Below are 20,626 nucleotides of genomic sequence, written 5' to 3'. Positions count from 1 at the left end.
AATCACTGTTAGAGCTGCACCTTATTAGGCAATAGGAATATAAAATACATTGCCATAAATCTGAAGAAAACCATCAGGCCAACAGTTTGATTTGTGGAGACATGATGACTGTTTTGTATGAGATTTTACTGCTGTCACCAGGACCTTAGAAATGGCAATGAATATACACGTTTCATGACCAAGTGTGGTTTCTAAATCTTCCTTCTCTTACAGATATCATTTGATTTAATTTGAGGGGGAAAGTGAACACTTATTTTCATGGCTGAAGCTTCTGAAGCTGCCTGCAGCTCATTTAAATTTAGGGTAGGAGAACCACAGAAAGTCCTGGTTACAGGTAAAATGAATCTAGAACACTAAAAATTTTAGAGAAGCTTAACCTAAATAATCAGGTGTCTTTTAATAATTCTACTTAACAACACTGTACAAACATTGTATAATGTTCCTCGCAGCATTTTTATGAAGTAAATATTGTTATCTCCATTTTACAGATAGGGAAACAGTGATTCAAATTCCTTCCAGCTCTGTGGTATTATACCAGAAATGAATTTGGGCCAGTGTTATGAGGTGTTCACCTCACAGTTACCCAGAAAGGGTTATGTTGTAGCAACCAGGCAAGGTACTAACAAACTTCAACAGGACTTTATTTTTAAAGTGGAAACCTCTTTACCAAGCTGCTGCTGCACCCTCGGTAGCTCTCACTCAGCCTCCTCCACTCCCCACCCTCCTTCCTGTTTCCTGTCCTTTCAGACTCCCAACAGCCAGTGCTCCCAGTTCTAATAATTACAAGCAGCATCTAAACACCACAGGTTAATGCAGAGTGAGAGGAACAATTAGCCCAATGAGCCACAGCTGGGGAATCAGATGGCCAGGTAATTCCCTGACTGAGTGAAGGAGCCCAGCTAAGGAGGAACAAGCTGGGCTGGAACTATAAAGACAGGAAATTGGAAACAGAAGGGGGCTGCTGGGGAAGCTTGCAGTTGCTCCCTGGGGGAAGAGAGGAGTATTTGGAGGCTGTAGGGACAAGTAATATAGTTACTCCCAGTTAAGGTGTTTGTAAACTCCAGAGAGTGGGGAGTGCCAGATGGTAGGAGAGGATTTAGAGAAAGGCAGTAGGCCTTGACTACTGGATGAAGGGTTGCCCTGGGTGGATAGAGATTTTGAAACCCCCTTGGTCCCTGGAAGGGGGAAAAAAACATGTAGTGACCTGGCTGGAGGACTGAGTCACAAAGAGGTGGCAGCAGCAGCTCATGGAGTGAGAGAGGCGGAGGACAGTGTGCAACTGGAGGAAGTGATGTTGACCTTGTGAGGTATTCCCCAGAGTGACCATGAGGAGGTGCCATCCTGCAGTAAGTAGAGCACCCCGTCGTAATGTCCATCGCAGCCAGAAAAGTTAATTGCCCAAGACCACACAGTAAACAATACTTGGAGATCAGTCTAAGTTGGTCTGAGGGAGTCTTATTTTGTGTTAAAAGAAAGAGTACTTGTGGCACCTTAGACTAACAAATTTATTTGAGCATAAGCTTTCGTGTGCTACAGCTCACTTCATCAGATGCATTCAGTGGAAAATACAGTGGGGAGATTAATATACATAGAGAACATGAAACAATGGGTGTTACCATAAACACTGTAACGAGAGTGATCACTTAAGGTGAGCTATTACCAGCAGGAGGGTGGGGGGTAGAGGGGGGAAACCTTTTGTAGTGATAATCAAGGTGGGCCATTTCCAGCAGTTGACAAGAACATCTGAGGAACAGTGGGGGAGGGGGGGAATAAACATGGGGAAATAGTTTTACTTTGTGTAATGACCCATCCACTCCCAGTCTCTGTTCAAGCCTAAGTTAATTGCATCCAGTTTGCAAATTAATTCCAATTCAGCAGTCTCTCGTTGGAGTCTGTTTTTGAAGTGTTTTTTGTTGAAGAATTGCAACTTTTACGTCTGTAATCAAGTGACCAGAGAGACTGAAGTGTTCTCCAACTGGTTTTTGAATGTTATAATTCTTGACATCTGATTTGTGTCCATTTATTCTTTTACATAGAGGCTGTCCAGTTTGACCAATGTACATGGCAGAGGGGCATTGCTGGCACATGATGGCATATATCACATTGGTAGATGTGCAGGTGAACGAGCCTCGGATAGTGTGGCTGATGTGATTAGGCCCTATGATGTCCCCTGAATAGATATGGGGGCACAGTTGGCAACGGGCTTTGTTGCAAGGATAGGTTCCTGGGTTAGTGGTTCTGTTGTGTGGTGTGTGGTTGCTGGTGAGTATTTGCTTCAGGTTGGGGGGCTGTCTGTAAGCAAGGACTGGCCTGTCTCCCAAGATCTGTGAGAGCAATGGGTCATCTTTCAGGATAGGCTGTTGATCCTTGATGCGTTGGAGAGGTTTTAGTTGGGGGCTGAAGGTGATGGCTAGTGGCGTTCTGTTATTTTTTTGTTGCGCCTGTCCTGTAGTAGGTGACTTCTGGGTACTTTTCTGGCTCTGTCAGTCTGTTTCTTCTCTTCAGCAGGTGGATACTGTAGTTGTAAGAATACTTCATAGAGATCTTGTAGGTGTTTGTCTGCTATGGGTACCCGCATGGCCCCACAGTATGCCAACATTTTTATGGCTGACTTAGAACAACGCTTCCTCAGCTCTCGTCCCCTAACGTGCCTACTCTACTTGCGCTACATTGATGACATCTTCGTCATCTGGACCCATGGAAAAGAAGCCCTTGAGGAATTCCACCATGATTTCAACAATTTCCATCCCACCATCAACCTCAGCCTGGACCCGTCCACACAAAAGATCCACTTTCTGGACACTACGGTGCTAATAAGCGATGGTCACATAAAGACCACCCTATACCAGAAACCTACTGACCACTATTCCTACTTATATGCCTGCAGCTTTCATCCAGACCACACCACATGATCCATTGTCTACAGCCAAGCTCTTTGATACAACTGCATTTGCTCCAACCCCTCAGACAGAGACAAACACCTACAAGATCTCTAGCAAGCATTCTTACAACTACAGTACTCACCTGCTGAAGTGAAGAAACAGATATACCTTACATATCACTTTTGAATGTAGCCCATTGAGTCACTGGCAGAACCAGGAGTAGAACTGTTCCAGAATTCCACTCCTATGCTCAGGTCACTAGATCATACAGCCCCTCTCCTGATCCTAAGAAATGTTGACAAGTTGAGATCCTAAGGACACTTTTGGATTAATTTATGGTTGGCATGTCTCTTAATAAATCCAGTTCTAAAATAGTAATTTGACTCTAATACCTTTGGCTTTCATATTGCATACAAAATTCATGCAATAGTTAACTAGTAAATCTATTTCTGGGAAACTTCAGTTCCTGTTGCATTTCAAAAAAGTGAAGAATTGTAAAGAATGTCTAATGCTACATAAAAATGAAAAAGCAATCATTTTTTCCTCAGCGGTCTTTCAGTGATGTCTGACGTTATCTGCTTAAGCAGAATCGCAGTGTGTGCAGAACCATAATTTAAAATCTGGCACACACAGTTAGCTAACATTCACTGTCAAGGAACTCAAATAAATTCTTCAATTTATTGTCTTATGTGAACGTTCTGATCATTAAGATGATGGATTTTATAACAATGGACCAAGGCTGGGCATATGATGTGAAAACTTCCCTATGCAGGTACACCTCCAACTACCTTGCAACAGCTCTGAAAACTGAGTCTTTGCTCTCATAAGCAATGGTTGCTAGTTGTGCAGAATTGTGTATTGGTGGTTTTGTTTGATGAAGGCAAACATTTACTAAGGACAAGGATGGGACCATGAAAATCATGCTGTACTTTGCCACTGATTTGCTGTGTGGTGATGGACGTACCTTTCCCTTTTCTGCCTCCATTTCCTCATCTATAAAATGGGGATACTTAACTAACTTTGAGGAAGCTGCATACGTCTGTACAGATCTTTGAAAATGTAAAATGCTGTGTAAATGCTGATATTAACTCCATTATTATATCTCTAACTTTTATAGTAAGACCCTACCCACTTAGGAGGAGAAATTGGTGATATTTCTTTATACAGTTTATGTATAAAAATGTACAAAGTCCTGTATGTCTGAGCACAGAAGGAATCAAATAGAAGGAAACTGCTTCTTCTGTTCACAGCACCAAGAACTCTTTTCAGCCTGCACTCGTGTCAAGGTTCCTTCCCCACTCTGAACTCTAGCGTACAGATGTGGGGACCTGCATGAAAACCTCCTAAGCTTATTTTTACCAGCTTAGGTTAAAACTTCCCCAAGGTACAAACTATTTTCCTTTTTCCCTTAGATGTTTGGTGGTGGCAGCAATAAAGTCCAACAGATATATAACTGGGAAAGAGCCCGCTTGGAAACGTCTTTCCCCCAAAAATCCTCCCCAAACCCTACACCCCTTTCCTGGGGAAGGCTTGATAAAAATCCTCACCAATTTGCATAGGTGAACACAGATCCAAACCCTTGGATCTTAAGAACAATGAAAAAGCAATCAGGTTCTTAAAAAGAATTTTAATAGAAGAAAAAGTAAAAGAATCACCTCTGTAAAATCAGGATGGTAAATACCTTACAGGGTAATTAGATTCAAAACATAGAGAATCCCTCTAGGCAAAACCTCAAGTTACAAAAAGACACAAACAGGAATATCCATTCCATTCAGCACAGCTTATTTTCTCAGCCATTTAAACAAACAATCTCTAGCATATCTAGGTAGATTAATTTCTAAATTCTAAGACTCCATTCCTTTCTGTTCCCGGCAAAACCATTGCACAGACAGAGAGAGCCTTTGTTTCTCCCCCTCTCCAGCTTTGAAAGTATCGTGTCTCCTCATTGGTCATTTTGGTCAGGTGCCAGCGAGGTTATCCTAGCTTCTTAACCCTTTACAGGTGAAAGGGTTTTTCCTCTGGCCAGGAGGGATTTTAAAGGTGTTTACCCTTCCCTTTATTTATGACAACTTGTGAAACCTCTCCTTGGTTTCTCCCAAGGTCCTACCCCATGCTTTCAGCTGTTCCTTCAGGCTGTCTCACTCCTTGGTTCTGTGTTTGTGCTCACACTCACTAGCCCAGACCTCATAGGCAAATTCATATAACGCTTTTCTCTTAGGTGGCAGCTTTTAATTAACTTATCCCTCCAGTTATGTTAATTGATAGGTGAAGCTACACCCATCAATCTCAGTGAGGGTTTTTTAGCTTGCCCCATAACAAGGTTTTACCCAGATCATAACTGTAATATCCTGCAATGCAGGGTGCGGCTGCAGTGGCCAAAGTTCATTTCTCTGCCATTTTAGGAGGCAGGGTTTTGGACTGCAAGCGGGCAGAACCAACTGTGGCTAGCTGAAGCTCACAGCAGTATCTTTGCTGTTATGTAACGTTAACTCCAATTACTTTTTAAAGTAAAAGCTGTTCATAGTCTAAGAATGAGAGGCCAGTTTTTAAACCTTATTACAGCCCTGTTACTCTGGTCCACTAGCATACAGGGGACAGTGCAGCTCCTTGTGGAATTCTCCAGGCACAAGTTCTACATACACATATGTGGACATGGACTATCTGTCTTTTCAGCCCCTAAGACTAAGGAGTGCTGGGAGGGGACGGGGGAGCAGAAGTGGGAGTGGTCAGAACTGCACTCCAGCAAACTTTGGGCAACAGAGTATACAGGCTTCCCTGTACACTGCTGTCCATTAGAGTAACCTCTGGGGCTGCTGTAAGGGTATGCCTACACTTCAGAGACTGTAGTAGCATAGCTATGCTGGCATAATCCCACAGTGTAGACAGTCTACACCAACAGAAGAGTTTTTTCCTTCAGTGCAAGAACACCACCTCCCTGAACAAAGTTCGGCCATGTCAATACTACGAGGACAGTAGCAGCATCACTACAGCACTATCACTATGCCAGCATTACTGCATACTGTACACGTAGCCTACAGTGACATAAGGGGTTTCTTGGTCACTCTAGGATCATCTCCCTGAGCTATGGTAGCTAGGCCAAGAGAAGCATTCTTCCACTGGCCTAGTTGCATCTACACTGGGGTTAGGTTGGCATAGGACAGCACTCGAGATATGGGTTTTTCATACTCCTGAGCACCCTAGCTATGTTGACCTAAGTTGTACATCAGGAATTTCTGGTTTTCAAACAGATAAATATAAGGCCAATTCACAGGAAAACTCAGTCCGTCCAAATATAGCAAATAATTTCGTAGTATCTTTATAGGAAGTTCATTTAAAAAAAAGGACCTTTCTATAGAGTCAAACAGAACATGAAATAAATTGCTATCAGCTGTAAGGTTATGAAGAATTTAGCATTTAGTCTACATTATTCAAGCAAGGTGAGCTGTTTCCTTAAAAGTATCACATGTAATACAATAAAATGATTCTATGAAAAATGGTGAAAATGTGTTTTGTTTTAGCAGCACTAGGGGGTGGTAGTGGAATAGCATGTATTCTCTGTTTTAAAGCATCCTTATTTTGAGAAGCATTTTATAAAACCGTTTGGTAGCCTTTGCTGTTATGATTAGGACTTTCAGAATGATTTTTAAAGCCCATTTTTAAAAAGATAATATGGAAGTCTTTAACATTGCAATGGCTGTAATTTTTTGATATCTTCCTACTGTACCCAAGAGTCAGTAATGATTTTCAGTAAACTCTATTCCATAAATAGCTAACTTTTTCACAATTTTATTTAAGACAATAAAACCATTGTTTGGCAATGTCAGTAAAGAGTGAAATGTAGTTATGGTGTACTGTAACACAGCTTGTTATATAATACAACAGAAAATGATAAATTATAATGTTAATTATTCAGTGTCTTTCATCCCAAAGGATCTCAGAAAGGAGCATATGTCCCAACATTTCCAAAGCTATCTACCACATGCTGCAGAGGAGCAAAATATAGCAGGAAAGACTCCAAACATAGAGCTGCTTCATCGCATACTCTGGCCTCAGACACTGCAAAGGCCCTTCTGCTCTAGGTGCATATACCTGCCGGAATGCAGAATAGCCACTCTGTGGCTTAATTCCTGGGAGATCAGGTGAATTTTGAGGCAGAAATCCACTCTGAGATTACTAATAGAACCAGCAGTAAGTTCTCCTCCATGCTTTCCACCCCTGTGGAAGAAGGTGGGAGGGAGCCAATGACAGCACAGTTCCCTTATGGGTTTGGGCTGCTGGTCAGAGGGAAGGGGAGGGTTGTCTGTGGATGGTTCAGAATCTACAGGCAGGGTGGATTTTGAATTCCCTTCAAATATCCTCCCCTCAAAGGCTGCACATCTATCCATCCCCACATTGTGCTAAACTTCCTCCCTATGGGCAGTTTAATTTTATGAAAGAGAATTCACAGGGCTTTGGATGCAGGTATTACCCTCTAACTCCTTTATCTAAGGAAAGATACTATGTGACCCCCTTATACATACACTACCACAGAAATGCAGCCACCAAAAGATACACAGCACATTGCACAAAAGTTGGTGGTGGGGAAAAATTTTGGCAAATAACACTAGGAAAACCTCTACTTTTTTTTTATAAAAGTGCCATGGGATTATCAGTGTCCATAAAGAGCAGACAAGACCTAGCATTTTAAAGTCACATCTAAAAGAAAAAACAGTGTGATTCATCCTATGCTTGTACTTTGGGCCAGATTCTGATTTGGTTGCCTTTTACCCTGTAAGAGGGCCCTTTGGTGGGTTAGCACACACCCAGTAATGAAGACAGTGATAGGAGAGCCTGGCCCTGCCTGCTCCACTGGGCTGCAGCCCGGAGTCCTAGGAGGGTCAGCAGCATTTGGCCTCTGAGGGGGGGCCTCTAAGTTACTCTGCTTAGGTCACTTTCTACCACTGCTTTCCTTCCTCAGCTTCTGGTCCCAGAGGTCAAGATCCTGACAAAAGGAGAGCAGCAGAATACAGACCCTGGACTTCCAAAAAGCAGACTTAGCCTCCCAGGGGATCCTGCCCATCAGTTCCCTGAGGGAGTCAAATATGAAGGGGAAAGGAGTCCAGGAGAGCTGGCTGTATTTTAAAGAAGCCTTCTTGATGGCACAGGAACAAACCATCCCAACGTGCAGAAAGAATAGCAAATATGGCAGGCAACAGCTTGGCTTAACAGTGAAATCTTTGAGCTTAAATATAAAAAGGAAGCTTACAAGAAGTGGAAACTTGGACAGATGACTAGGGAGGAGTATAAAAATATTGTTTGAGCATGCAGGGATGTAATCAGGAAGGCCAAAGCACAATTGGAGTTGCAGCTAGCAAGGGATGTGAAGGGTAACAAGAAGGCTTTCTATGGGTATGTAAGTAACAAGAAGAAGGTCAAGGAAGTGTAGGCCCTTACTGAATGGGGGAGGCAACCTAGTGACAGATGTAGAAAAAGCTGAAGTACTCAATGCTTTTTTTTTTTGTTGGTCCCCTTGGTCTTCACAGACTGCTGCACTGGGCAGCATAGTATGGGGAGGAGGTGAGTAGCCCTCAGTGGTGAAATAATAAGTTAAAGAGAATTTAGAAAAGCTGGATGTGGGGCTGGATACAATGCATCCATGGGTGCTGAGGGAATTGGCTGGTGTGATTGCAGAGCCACTGGCCATTATCTTTGGAAAATTTGTGGTGGGTGGGGGAGGTCCTGGATGATTGGAAAAAGTCAAATTTAGTGCCCTTCTTTAAAAAAGGGAAGAAGGAGATTGCGGGGAACTATAGATTGGTCAGCCTCACCTCTGTCGCCAGAAAAATCATGGCGCAGGTCCTCAAGGAATCCATTTTGAAGCATTTGGAGAGGAAGGTGATCAGGAAGAGTCAACATGGATTCACCAAGGGCAAGTTATGCCTGGCCAACCTGATTGCCCTCTATGATGAGATAACTGGCTCTGTGGATATGGGGCAAGCAGTGGGTGTGATATACCTTGACTTTAGCAAAGCTTTTGGTATGGTCTTCCACAGTATTCTTCCCAGCAAGTTATAGTCCATTCATCCAGTCCATATTTTAAGGTGGATAGAAAGCTGGCTAGATTGGGCTCAATGGGTTGTGATCAACAGCTCAATGTCTAGTTGGGCATTCTGCTTGATACCAGCTTCCCAGGGGTAGGTCCTGGGGCTGATTTTGTTCAACATCTTTATTGATGATCTGGATGATGGGATGAATTGCACCCTCAGCAAGTTTGCAGATGACACTGAGCTGGGGGGAGAGAGGATCCAGAGTGATCAGACAAATTGGAGGATTGGGCTAAAAGAAATCTGAAGTTCAACAAGGACAAGTCCAGAGTCCTGCACTCAGAACAGAAGAATCCCATGCACTGCTATAGGCTGGGGACCAACTGGCTAAGCAGCAGTTCTGCAGAAAAGGACCTGGGGATTACAGTGGATGGGAAGCTGAATGAGTCAGCACTGTGCCCTTGTTGCCAAGAAGGCCTACAGCATATTGGGCTGCATTAGTAGGAGCGTTGCCAGCACATCTAGGGAAGTGATTATTCCCCTCTATTTGGCACTGGTGAGGCCACATCTGGAGTACTGTGCCCAGTTTTGGGTCCCCCACTACAGAAAGGATATGGACAAAGTGGAGAGAGCCCAGCAGAGGGCAACAGAAATTATTAGGGGGCTGGGGCACATGACTTATGAGGAGAGGCTGAGGGATCTGGGCTTATTTGGTCTGCAGAAGAGAAGAATGAGGGGGGATTTGATAGCAGCCTTCAACTGCCTGAAGGGGGGTTCCAGAGAGGATGCAGCTAGGCTGTTCTCCGTGGTGACAGATGACAGAACAAGGAGCAATGGTCTCAAGTTGCAGTGGGGGAGGTCAAGATTGGATATTAGGAAAAACTATTTCACTAGGAGGGTGGTGAAGCACTGGAATGGGTTACCTAGGGAGGTGGTGGAATCTCCATCCTTAGAGATTTTTAAGGTCAGGCTTGACAAAGCCCTGGCTGGGATGATTTAGTTGGGGTTGGCCCTGCTTTGAGCAGGGGGGTGGACTAGATGACCTCCTGAGGTCTTTTCCAACCCGAATCTTCTATGATTCTAAGTCAGGACACCTTTTACGCCAGTCACTTAACAAATGTATAGTACACAATGGAATTTACGATCTGGAAGAGTTACATCAAGAAAGGATTTACCAAAAAAAAACTCAGTCTAATTTATAAATATTTTATGTGCAATATTTAATAAATTGCACTTGTAAATGAATTAATTAATAAAACATTAATTAGTTAATAAAAACAGCCAATTAAAATAGTGTGTTTGAGAGCTGTATAAAGGAACAATGTTCAGAAGTTAGTTTTACTTAGTTGGAATATTTTTACCTGTGTAAATATCAACCTTAAGAAAAGAGGATTAGGGTGTGTGAAAGCTAACAAAGAATCCTTTGTCATAGTGCTTGTACCTTAAGCATCTAGACCAAAGTTGCCTCTCTGACAGGAAAGAGCTCAAGGGGTTTTGGAGCATGAAGAAGAAAACTGAGAGGATCCCTTCACTGAGCTTTGTTTAAATGGAGGGAAAGGTTGGGTTTTTCCTCCCTGCAGAACAGCCAGTAGTTATTCACCAGAATTAACTTTTAGGAGGAATTCCTAAAGGGTGGGTGGGACTGGAGGACAAATCACATGGCTAAAGCTAAAGATATATCTGAGGGTATGTCCTCACTACCCACTGGATTGGCGGGCAGCGATCGATCCAGTGGGGATCGATTTATCCCGTCTAGTCTAGATGTGATAAATTAACCCCCGAGCGCTCTCCCATCAACTCCTGTACTCCAGGGCTGTGAGAGGCGCAGGCAGAGTCGACGGGGGAGTGGCAGCAGTAGACTCACTGCGGTGAAGACACCACAGTAAGTCAATCTAAGTACGTCAATAATGTAGCTGAAGTTGCATAACTTAGATCGATTTCTTTCTTCCCCCCTCCCCCCCCTGCCCAATATAGACCAGGGCTGAGTGTTTGGTTGGATCAGAACCAGCATGCTTAGCACCAGGCAGGATCAAGCCCTTAATAACACAGAAACTTTTCTTCTCCCTTTGAACAGTTTGCTCGTTCATACATAATGTGTGTTTAAAGGAGTTTTCAGCAGCCAAAGCAAAGTAGAAGTTCAAAAAGAAAAGGAGTACTTGTGGCACCTTAGAGACTAACCAATTTATTTGAGCATGAGCTTTCGTGAGCTACAGCTCACTTCATCAGATGTTTACCGTGGAAACTGCAGCAGACTTTATATACACACAGAGAATATGAAACAATACCTCCTCCCACCCCACTGTCCTGCTGGTAATAGCTTATCTAAAGTGATCATCAGGTTGGGCCATTTCCAGCACAAATCCAGGTTTTCTCACCCTCCACCCCCCCACACAAATTCACTCTCCTGCTGGTGCTAGCCCATCCAAAGTGACAACTCTTTACATAATCAAGTCGGGCTATTTCCTGCATAGATCAAGGTTTTCTCACATCCCCCCCACCCCCATACACACACACAAACTCACTCTCCTGCTGGTAATAGCTCATCTAAACTGACCACTCTTCAGGTTTAAATCCAAGTTAGACCAGAACATCTGGGGGGGGGGGGGGGGGTAGGAAAAAACAAGAGGAAACAGGCTACCTTGCATAATGACTTAGCCACTCCCAGTCTCTATTTAAGCCTAAATTAATAGTATCCAATTTGCAAATGAATTCCAATTCAGCAGTTTCTCGCTGGAGTCTGGATTTGAAGTTTTTTTGTTTTAAGATAGCGACCTTCATGTCTGTGATTGCGTGACCAGAGAGATTGAAGTGTTCTCCGACTGGTTTATGAATGTTATAATTCTTGACATCCTGATTTGTGTCCATTTATTCTTTTACGTAGAGACTGTCCAGTTTGACCAATGTACATGGCAGAGGGGCATTGCTGGCACATGATGGCATATATCACATTGGTGGATGTGCAGGTGAACGAGCCTCTGATAGTGTGGCTGATGTTATTAGGCCCTGTGATGGTGTCCCCTGAATAGATATGTGGGCACAATTGGCAACGGGCTTTGTTGCAAGGATAAGTTCCTGGGTTAGTGGTTCTGTTGTGTGGTATGTGGTTGTTGGTGAGTATTTGCTTCAGGTTGCAGGGCTGTCTGTAGGCAAGGACTGGCCTGTCTCCCAAGACTTGTGAGAGTGTTGAAATGGCCCACCTGTTGATCACTTTAGATAAGCTATTACCAGCAGGACAGTGGGGTGGGAGGAGGTATTGTTTCATATTCTCTGTGTGTATATTAAGTCTGCTGCAGTTTCCACGGTAAACATCTGATGAAGTGAGCTGTAGCTCACGAAAGCTCATGCTCAAATAAATTGGTTAGTCTCTAAGGTGCCACAAGTACTCCTTTTCTTTTTGCGAATACAGACTAACACGGCTGTTCCTCTGAAACCTGTCATTATAGAAGTTCAAAGTAAACTTGAAATTCAACTGGATACCTCACTTAACCCAGATCAGAGAGGAGCATTTCCTTATTCAGTATTTCTTATGAGCAGATCTCCCATTGATGATAATGGGAGATCTGTAAATAGAGGAAGAAGAGGCTATCAGATTCAAAATCCACAAAAATAATAATAATATTTAATGATCATCTTCTGAAGCATCTACTAACCACTCCCAGAGAAGGAATAACAGATTAGATGGACCATTCATCTGATGCAGAATTATGTTTCCTATAATCCCATCTGAAAGGAGATTTTTGCCCTAAAATATCAAGAACAACAATGGCTAAATGTTTCAGTAATTGTGGCATGATGATACAATAGCACACAAGGATATCACAGTCGTACTCTTTCTAGATCTAAAGGACCAAATGTGGTGAGGAATCTGGAGATTTGTCCCAGCAAGACCAAGTTCTGAAACATTTTTCCTCTAGTTAGTTCTTAATGCCTCTATCGTTACTGACTAATATCATAAAAGTGTCATTTATTTTTATTCTTATTTGTAGATGCCTCCAACGACCATGTTGTACCTTGTACCTAAGATGTGAAGAGGCTCTTCCACTTCTCTCCAAGCCCTTCTCTAACTGGAAACAATAAAATCATACTCTCAGAATGACATCAGCAGAGTGAATAGTCATTTTAAATGCTGTTCCTTTCCTAGTTAAAAGCATTTAATTTAAAGTAATTTGGAACCAAATATACATTAATTTATAAGTATGAATAGCACAGCAATATAGAAAATAAAATACAATGCATATATATATCACATGTAAAAACCCAGAAACATAAAACAAGGTATTGCAAGAGAAAGTCAGAGCAGTCCAAAAAATTATACAGCCTCTTAGTACAGGTGTATACTCACAATTGACTCAATGAATCCTGATATGACCTAACCTTTTCCATCAGGTTCAGTTCCCAGCTTTTTAAAAGACCATATATTGTTTCACTGATGTTTACAGGAGTTGTCCTGGGCAACCAAATAGAACACAGAGATTTAAAGGGGCCACATCCGGCCTATTAGTTATATTCTCCTATATCACATGCAAAAGTCCATTTTACTGAGTGACCTATTTGTGTAGAATTGTATAAGTGATGCAGAAAAATCCTTTGTTGATTTCATGACATTATATATACATATACAAAATCTCTTGCTGTGAACTACGGAACACACTGAATGTCAAACAGTATATGAGAATTTTAAATTATTTTTCCTTGTAATTCTCAATGTTTCTTTTGCATTCAGGAAGCAATATCATCACCCTTTAGTGACAAGGTTTTGCAGATGAATGCAGGGAACTCATTCAGGACTAAGGCCCCATTATGCTGGGGGATGTACAAACACATATTAAAAGATTGTGCCTGGCCCAACAATCCTATGAATGAGTCTGCACTGAGCTCCCAAGAAGTCAATAGAGGACTGATAGCTGAGAGCGGAGACAGAATGGCCTTGAACCTCTGGCAAATTCCTGAGATCCACAGGTCCTGAGGGCCAAGCCCTGTTTGCTCTGTGGTGCCAGGCCACCTCCACAGACTAAAAATTTGCCCAAACAAATTGCCCTCCTTTTCACGGCCCAACCACTTGCTTTTCTGTGGAAGGGGCAGTCCCTCTAGATTAGAGGGATGGATTTATGACACAAAATTGAAAGGGTTTAGCTTCATTACTCAATTCAAATTTAAAGGGTTTAGCTTCATTAATCAACAACTGGTGAGGGGGGATATGATAATCCAGGCACATCCAATAGCATCTTCAGTGTGTTAGAAAAAGAGAATTAAATTTTTTTTTTCATGGTGACTTGTCTCCATTTCCATTTCTCTGTATTCTCTTCCTCCCTGATTCTGCTGGCTTCTTCTTGTCTCCTTTTTCCAGTCACTTTCTATTTTATTCAGGTTCTCATTTTATTCAGGTTCTCACCACTCTCACCATGGTGTCTTTGCATGTCCATGTGGCCAAATACTTATTGCTGCATTATTAACCATCTTTTCCTGATCATTCCCTGTTTGTCTCCTCCATTAGGGGATCCTGTTTCTGTCACCGCACTTTCCTTCTCTCTCCACCCTCCAGTTACAACTTGCAATTTGTAACTGCTATGCTCAACTGCCAAAGACCCTTCTAGAACCTGCTGCTTCCAGTAGTTTGTCTGATTTTGAGATTTATAGATGAAAAGACACTGTATGCATACTAAATATGTTTATGGATTATATTATTATTTTATTATTCACCTGCTAAAGAGTCATGACTCCAAACATTCTGTTCCCTATCTTGATACTGGACATCGGGGGAAAATATCACTCCATATGTACCCTGATTACATATAGTCCTTTCAACCTATAGATGATACTGAAACCTGGCTTCCTGCTTCAGTTCCCGGTAAATGCTACCAAATGGCAGAAGGAATGATTGAGACCAAAAGAATGGCCATATTAGGTCAGACCAATGGTCCATCTAGCCCAGTATCCTGACAGTAGCCAATGACAGGTGCTTCAGAAGGAACGAACAGAATAGGCAATCATCAAGTGATTCATTGTGTTGTCCTCTCCCGGCAATCAGAGGCTAGCAACACTCAGAGCATGGGGTTGCATCTCTGACCCTCTTGACTAATAGTCATTGATGGACCTATCCCCCAGGTACTTATCTAGTTCATTTTTGAACCTTGTTATAGTTTTTGCTTTCACAAAATCACTTGGCAATGAGTTCCATATGTTGACTGTGTATTATGTGAAGAGGTACTTCCTTTTATCTGTTTTAAACCTTCTGCCTATTAATTTCATTGTGGATCCCTGGTTCCTGTGTTATGTAAAGAAGTAAATAACACTTCCTTATTCACTTTCTCCACATCAGTCATGGTTTTATAGGCCTCTATCATATCCGCTCTTAGTCATCTCTTTTCCAAGCTGAGAAGTCCCAGTCTTTATAATATCTCTTCATACAGAACCTACCCACTTAGCATAGATGCACAGAGCAAAGATTTTAAGAGTGGCTGCTTGGGAAAAAAGAGGGGAAAGAATGCTTCTGGGAAGTCAGAGCTCTATAATGAGGGAGAAATCCTCATCCCGTTGAAATCAATGAGAGTGTAGTGTGGGACAGGATATTGAATGGAGACAAAAGAAGAGTATAGCAAAGCACTGAGCCAGGTTGATAAGTCACTCAGTCAAAAAGGCTAATAATGTTAGGAGCCATTAGGAAAGGGATCGATTATAAAACAGAAAATATTATAATGTCACTGTATAAATCTATGGTATGCCCTCACCTCAAATACTGCATGCAGTTCTGTTGACCCATCTCAAAAAAGATATATTAGAATTGGAAAGAGTACAGAGGAGCAACAAAATGATTATGGGTTATGGAACAGTTTCTATATGAGGAGAAATTAAAAAGACTGGGACCGTTCACCTTAGAAAAGAGACCCTAAGGGGGGGTGGTATGACAAAGATTTATAAAATAATGAATGACATGGAGAAAAAGTATTGTTTACGCCTTCATACAACACAAGAACCAAGGGTCATACAATGATATTAATAGGCTGCAAGTTTAAAACAAACCAAAGGAAGTACTTCATACAACACACAGTCAACCTATAGAACTTGTTGCCATGTGATGTTATGAAGGCCAAAAATATATCTGAGTTCAAAAAAGAATAGATAAATTCATGGAGGAAAGGTCCACAATGCCTATTAGCCAAAATGGTCAGGGATGTCACCCATGCTCTGGGTGTCCCTAAATCTCTGACTGCAAGAAGCTGGGACCAGACAGCAGGGGATGGATCACTTCATAAAATTGCCCTGGTCTGTTCATTCCCTCTGAAGCATCTGGCACTGACCACTTTCAGAAGACAGGATACTGGGCTAGATGGACCATTGGTCTCACCTACTATGGCCATTTTTATGTTCTTAAATAAAAGTGAAATGACAAAAAGTAAACTTAGTAAGTTTTCCATTTTTGTTTTTCCAAGCAGGATATATTTAATGTTTCTTTCCTACCTACAAATTGGCTCTTACTGCTTGCTTCTTCCCAGGAATAACATCCAGACTCCAGGATGCCCATATATCAGTAAGAGAAAGTTAGTTTCCTTGCCTATAATTTTTATTTCTCATAATGGAGGACATTCACTAGTCTGGACTTCACTATATAACCAAACATTCCTGATAAAATTATAATGTTATGACTTTCGTTCTATTAATCCTACAGTCTATAATTATTTTATTCATATTTTCTACTTGGCTATGCAATTTAAGATATGGAAGTAATCTCCTGAGTCAAAAGCTGGGCTGCACCATTCCAGAAGAGGGAGTCTGAATTTAAAAGAGGAAGGAAAGAAGGACAAAGTCAAGCTGTCTCCTGTGTGTGGGGAAACAGAAGTAATGTCCCGACTACTGGATGAGTCTACTGATGATGACTACTATGAAGAGGAAGTTTTCCTTCCCCATAATTCTATCTTCTCTTTTCCATTCACAGCTTACTCCATTTGGTTTCTCCCTGGTGAACTGCGTACTGTATCTCATCCCATTGCATGCTGACTCCTGCCTCTTCATATATTCTAGTAAGACAGGTAAAGTGACAGGCTGTGGGACTTGTGAACCTGTTGCTGCAAGAAGATTTGAGATGAAAGATTAAGTGAAGTCTGAAAGCATATGGTGACAGGTGAAAAACCTTCCATGATGACCAGCTGACAGTTCTTTTGAGCTAAATTTTGCAACCTTTATTTTGGGTGAGCACTTACCCAGATGGATAGTGACTTCAGTGAGGCTACTTGTGAGGGTAAGTGTTCACTACATGAATAATGGTTGCACAATCTAGCCCTCTGTGAGTACAGGAGATATAACACTCCATAAACTGAGAACTAAAAACTGTGAGAAAAAATGTTAGCCAGTGATGGTTAGAAGGATAAAATCACAAAAAAACCTTTTGTTTCTTAAGAAAGTCAGAGCTCTTGGACTCTGATTCAGCAAGAAAGGTATTCCATGTAGAGCACACAACATTAAATCTTGTTTAGAGATTATAAAAGAATGAATTGCTGCGGTGAGGACTGTATTTGAATGAAAAGATTGCAACCTTCTACCCAGGCATAAATGATTAAAAAATTCTTAGCTAATGCTGCTGCTTGACCATTTAGTAGTAACTGGGGATTTGAAAGAATCCAGATTGAAGAGGTTTTCACAAAAAGTGTGCAAACTTAATTGAATAAGTGATCACGCTATTAAAGTTTTCTTAGGCTTAGTCTGTTTGCAATAGAAACTATTGCATAAAAACTCAGAAAGTAAGGAATGGATGTAATCTTCAAATTTGCATGTCCGTGGTTAGTGGCTACATATTGGGTAGTACTATGAGGTCTGACTTTTTAATAAAATACTTGTTCATTTTCAGATTCCGTATAATACAGAATGTACAAACCACAATTCATATATGATTTTATTGTAATTACACTAATATTTGAGAACTAATGAACTGAGATTCATTCTCTAAAAAGCCACTTGGGATTCATTCTTATGGAGTAGTTTTACAAAACTAAAACCAAAGTTAAGACTTCCAACACATATTGAACACATCTCCAGCTTGAAGGTCTGCAAAGTGGGTCCTAATGTAAAAAATAAACCTTAAAGATTAAGTCAGTGCTTCTCAACAATAGGAGAAGTTCCCATGTCAAGTGTTTTATTACAAGTCAGGTTTTTCACTATCCTTCAATGTAGAATTCAGCAGATTTCGTATCAGCCTTAGTCCTATATCATGCTGGATGCCCAACCTGTAAAGAAGTAAGAAGAGTACATAGACAGAAATATAAAGTGGGTCAGTGGAATGATTTATGGGGTAAGGTACTACTCAGTGTGAGTAAAGGTGGCAGAATTGGGCCCAAAATGATCCATTACAGGACTAGGGTTATTTTTTAAGCTGTCCAGCAGTTTATTTCTACTCAATTTATTCAAGTGAGTTTAATGGGGACACATCAATTTCAGTGGCTGTCACCTCAAGTCTTCACGAGGAGAGGTGATTCAGCACAGCATCATCTGATAGTGACAGGATGCAGCAAGAGGAAGACAATGAAGATGAGAAGAAATATCTCTGAAAGGAGTTCATGTCCCTAAACAAATATTTACTGCTTTCCTATATATTAGGTACCCTGCGTAATGTAGTACAAAAACAGAGCAAAATTCAGTGGGACTATTTGTGGAATAAAGTTGTGACATTACACTCCATACTCTTTATGGAAATATGCTTATGATGTGGATATTAAATAACTGAGATGTACTTTATGCAAGATGACTCATGTAAGGTATCATTGGGAAGGTTATGATTTACTGAAGGTGTTTATCCAATTTTTATGCAATTTTTATCATTTTTGTATCTGAAGCTGGGAGTATTGACCATGTCTCTGTATTTCAAATGTGCTTCACTGGATGAGGCCAAACAATGTTAATGGCTTATTGAAGAAATGCACACAAGCATAAGGATCACCTCAGGAACTGTGTGCAAGAGAAACCTCTCAGAGATAGCTCTACACAGTGGAAACTGTTTGATCCAGGTCAGAGCAAAAAAGCTTTCCAGCAAGTGTGGGGAAGATATAAAAGAGAGACAATGACAAGATGAAGGGTCCTCACTCTCCCTACAACAGAGGTGGGCAAACTATGGTCCGTGGGCCACATCCAGCCCGTGGGACCCTCCTGCCTGGCCCCTGAGCTCTTGGCCTGGGAGGCTAGCCGCCGGTCCCTCCCCTACTGTTCCCCTTCCCCCACAGCCTCAGCTCACTGTGCTGCTGGCGCAATGCTCTCAGCAGTGGGGCTGCAAGCTCTTGCCGGGCAGCACAGCTGCAGAGCCGTAGCCTGACCTGGTGCTCTGTGCTGCGCAGTGGCATGGCTGGCTCCAGCCGGGCAGCGCGGCTGCCTGTCCTGGTGCTCTGGGCGGCACGCCTGTAGCGCCGCCAGCCACCGGTGCACCAGACAGTGTGGTAAGGGGGCAGGGATAGAGGGCAGGGGAGTTTGGGGTGGTGGGCGGGGGCGAGGATAGGGGGCAGGGCGGTCAGAGAGCGGGAAACACGGGGGTTGAATGGTGGCAGAGGTCCCGGGGAGGCAGTCAGGAAGGAGGGGAGGGTTGGATGGAGCAGCGGGGGGCAGTCAGGGGCAGGGGTTCCGGGAGCAGTCAGGGAGAAGGGGTGGTTGGATGGGGCAGGGGTCCTAGGGGGGCAGTCAGGAATGAGAGGAGGTGTTGGATGGGGCAGCGGGGGGCAGTCAGGGGCAGGGGGTCTGGGGGAGGTCAGGGAACAGAGAGGGGTGGATGGGGCAGGAGTCCTGGGCGGGCCATCAGGGGGCGAGAAGCAGTGGGGGTTGGATAGGGGGCAGGGCCAGGCCACACCTGGCTGTTTGCGGAGGCACAGCCTCCCCTAACCAGCCCTCCATACAATTTTGGAAACCCGATGTGGCCCTCAGGCCAAAAAGTTTGCCCGCCCCTGCCCTACAACAACACATTTGAAAACATCTGAGGAACAAAGACTGAACTGTGAGAAGTGATGGTCCCAGGCTAAGATCTTTAGCCTGCATATGAAAGCCTGGGAAAGCCAAGGCAGCTTTTGCCTTAAGAATCTGACAGCCTGTTTATCACTCAGGGTGAGAATTTGTTAATTTGTATCCTACCTATCTAGTGTGTTAAGTTCAGTTTGTGACTTTTGTTTATTTTCTAAGTTAATCTGCTTTGTTCTGTTTGCTATCCCTTTAACCACTTAAAATCTATCTTTTGTAGTTAATAAACTTATTTTGTTTATTATTAAACCCAGTTTATGTAATTTCTAACTGGTGTGGGGGCAAGAAGTCATGCACATCTCTCATCACACTGAGGAAGAGGGCGGATTTTTTCTATACAGTGCAAGACAGTATTATTTGGGGTTTATCTCCCAGGTTTGAGCATTGGCCTGCTAAACCCATGGTTGGGAGTTCAATCCTTGAGGGGACCATTTAGGGATCGGGGCAAAAATTGGGGATTGCTCCTGCTTTGGGCAGGGGGTTGGACTAGATGACCTCCTGAGGTCCCTTCCAACCCTGATATTCTATGAAAAGGCAAGGGCAAGTGAGTGTTGGGGCAGTCCTCTCACACATAGCTGACTTCAGTCTGTGACTGCAGCGGGGTGTGTCCCTACCTGTGTGTGTGTGCTGCAAGAGGCTGGAGAGCCTAATTCAGCAAAGCAGAGAGAAGGAACCCAGGCTGATTGAGCAAGAGAGGCTCAGTGAAATCCCAGTACATCAGGTGGCATCCCAGAA

At 42.6% G+C, this 20,626-nt stretch overlaps 1 protein-coding gene across 4 annotated transcripts in view; it reads right to left on the bottom strand.

The window, feature by feature from the left end:
- The window catches only part of TTLL7 (tubulin tyrosine ligase like 7), a 134,740-nt gene extending 121,409 nt beyond the window's left edge, over positions 1–13,331 (bottom strand). For all 4 annotated transcript variants that reach the window (XR_007358025.2, XR_007358024.2, XM_048861131.2 and 1 more), the window contains exon 1: positions 13,248–13,331. The gene's annotated coding sequence lies outside the window, so the exon portion shown is untranslated. The remainder of the gene's footprint in view (positions 1–13,247) is intronic.
- Between the last annotated feature and the right edge of the window lie 7,295 nt (positions 13,332–20,626).

This window comes from Caretta caretta, chromosome 8, assembly GCF_965140235.1.
Source record: "Caretta caretta isolate rCarCar2 chromosome 8, rCarCar1.hap1, whole genome shotgun sequence".
Lineage (NCBI taxonomy): Eukaryota > Metazoa > Chordata > Testudines > Cheloniidae > Caretta > Caretta caretta.
The sequence above is the reverse complement of the archived record's forward strand: the minus strand, read 5'-3'. Positions and strand labels throughout refer to the sequence as shown.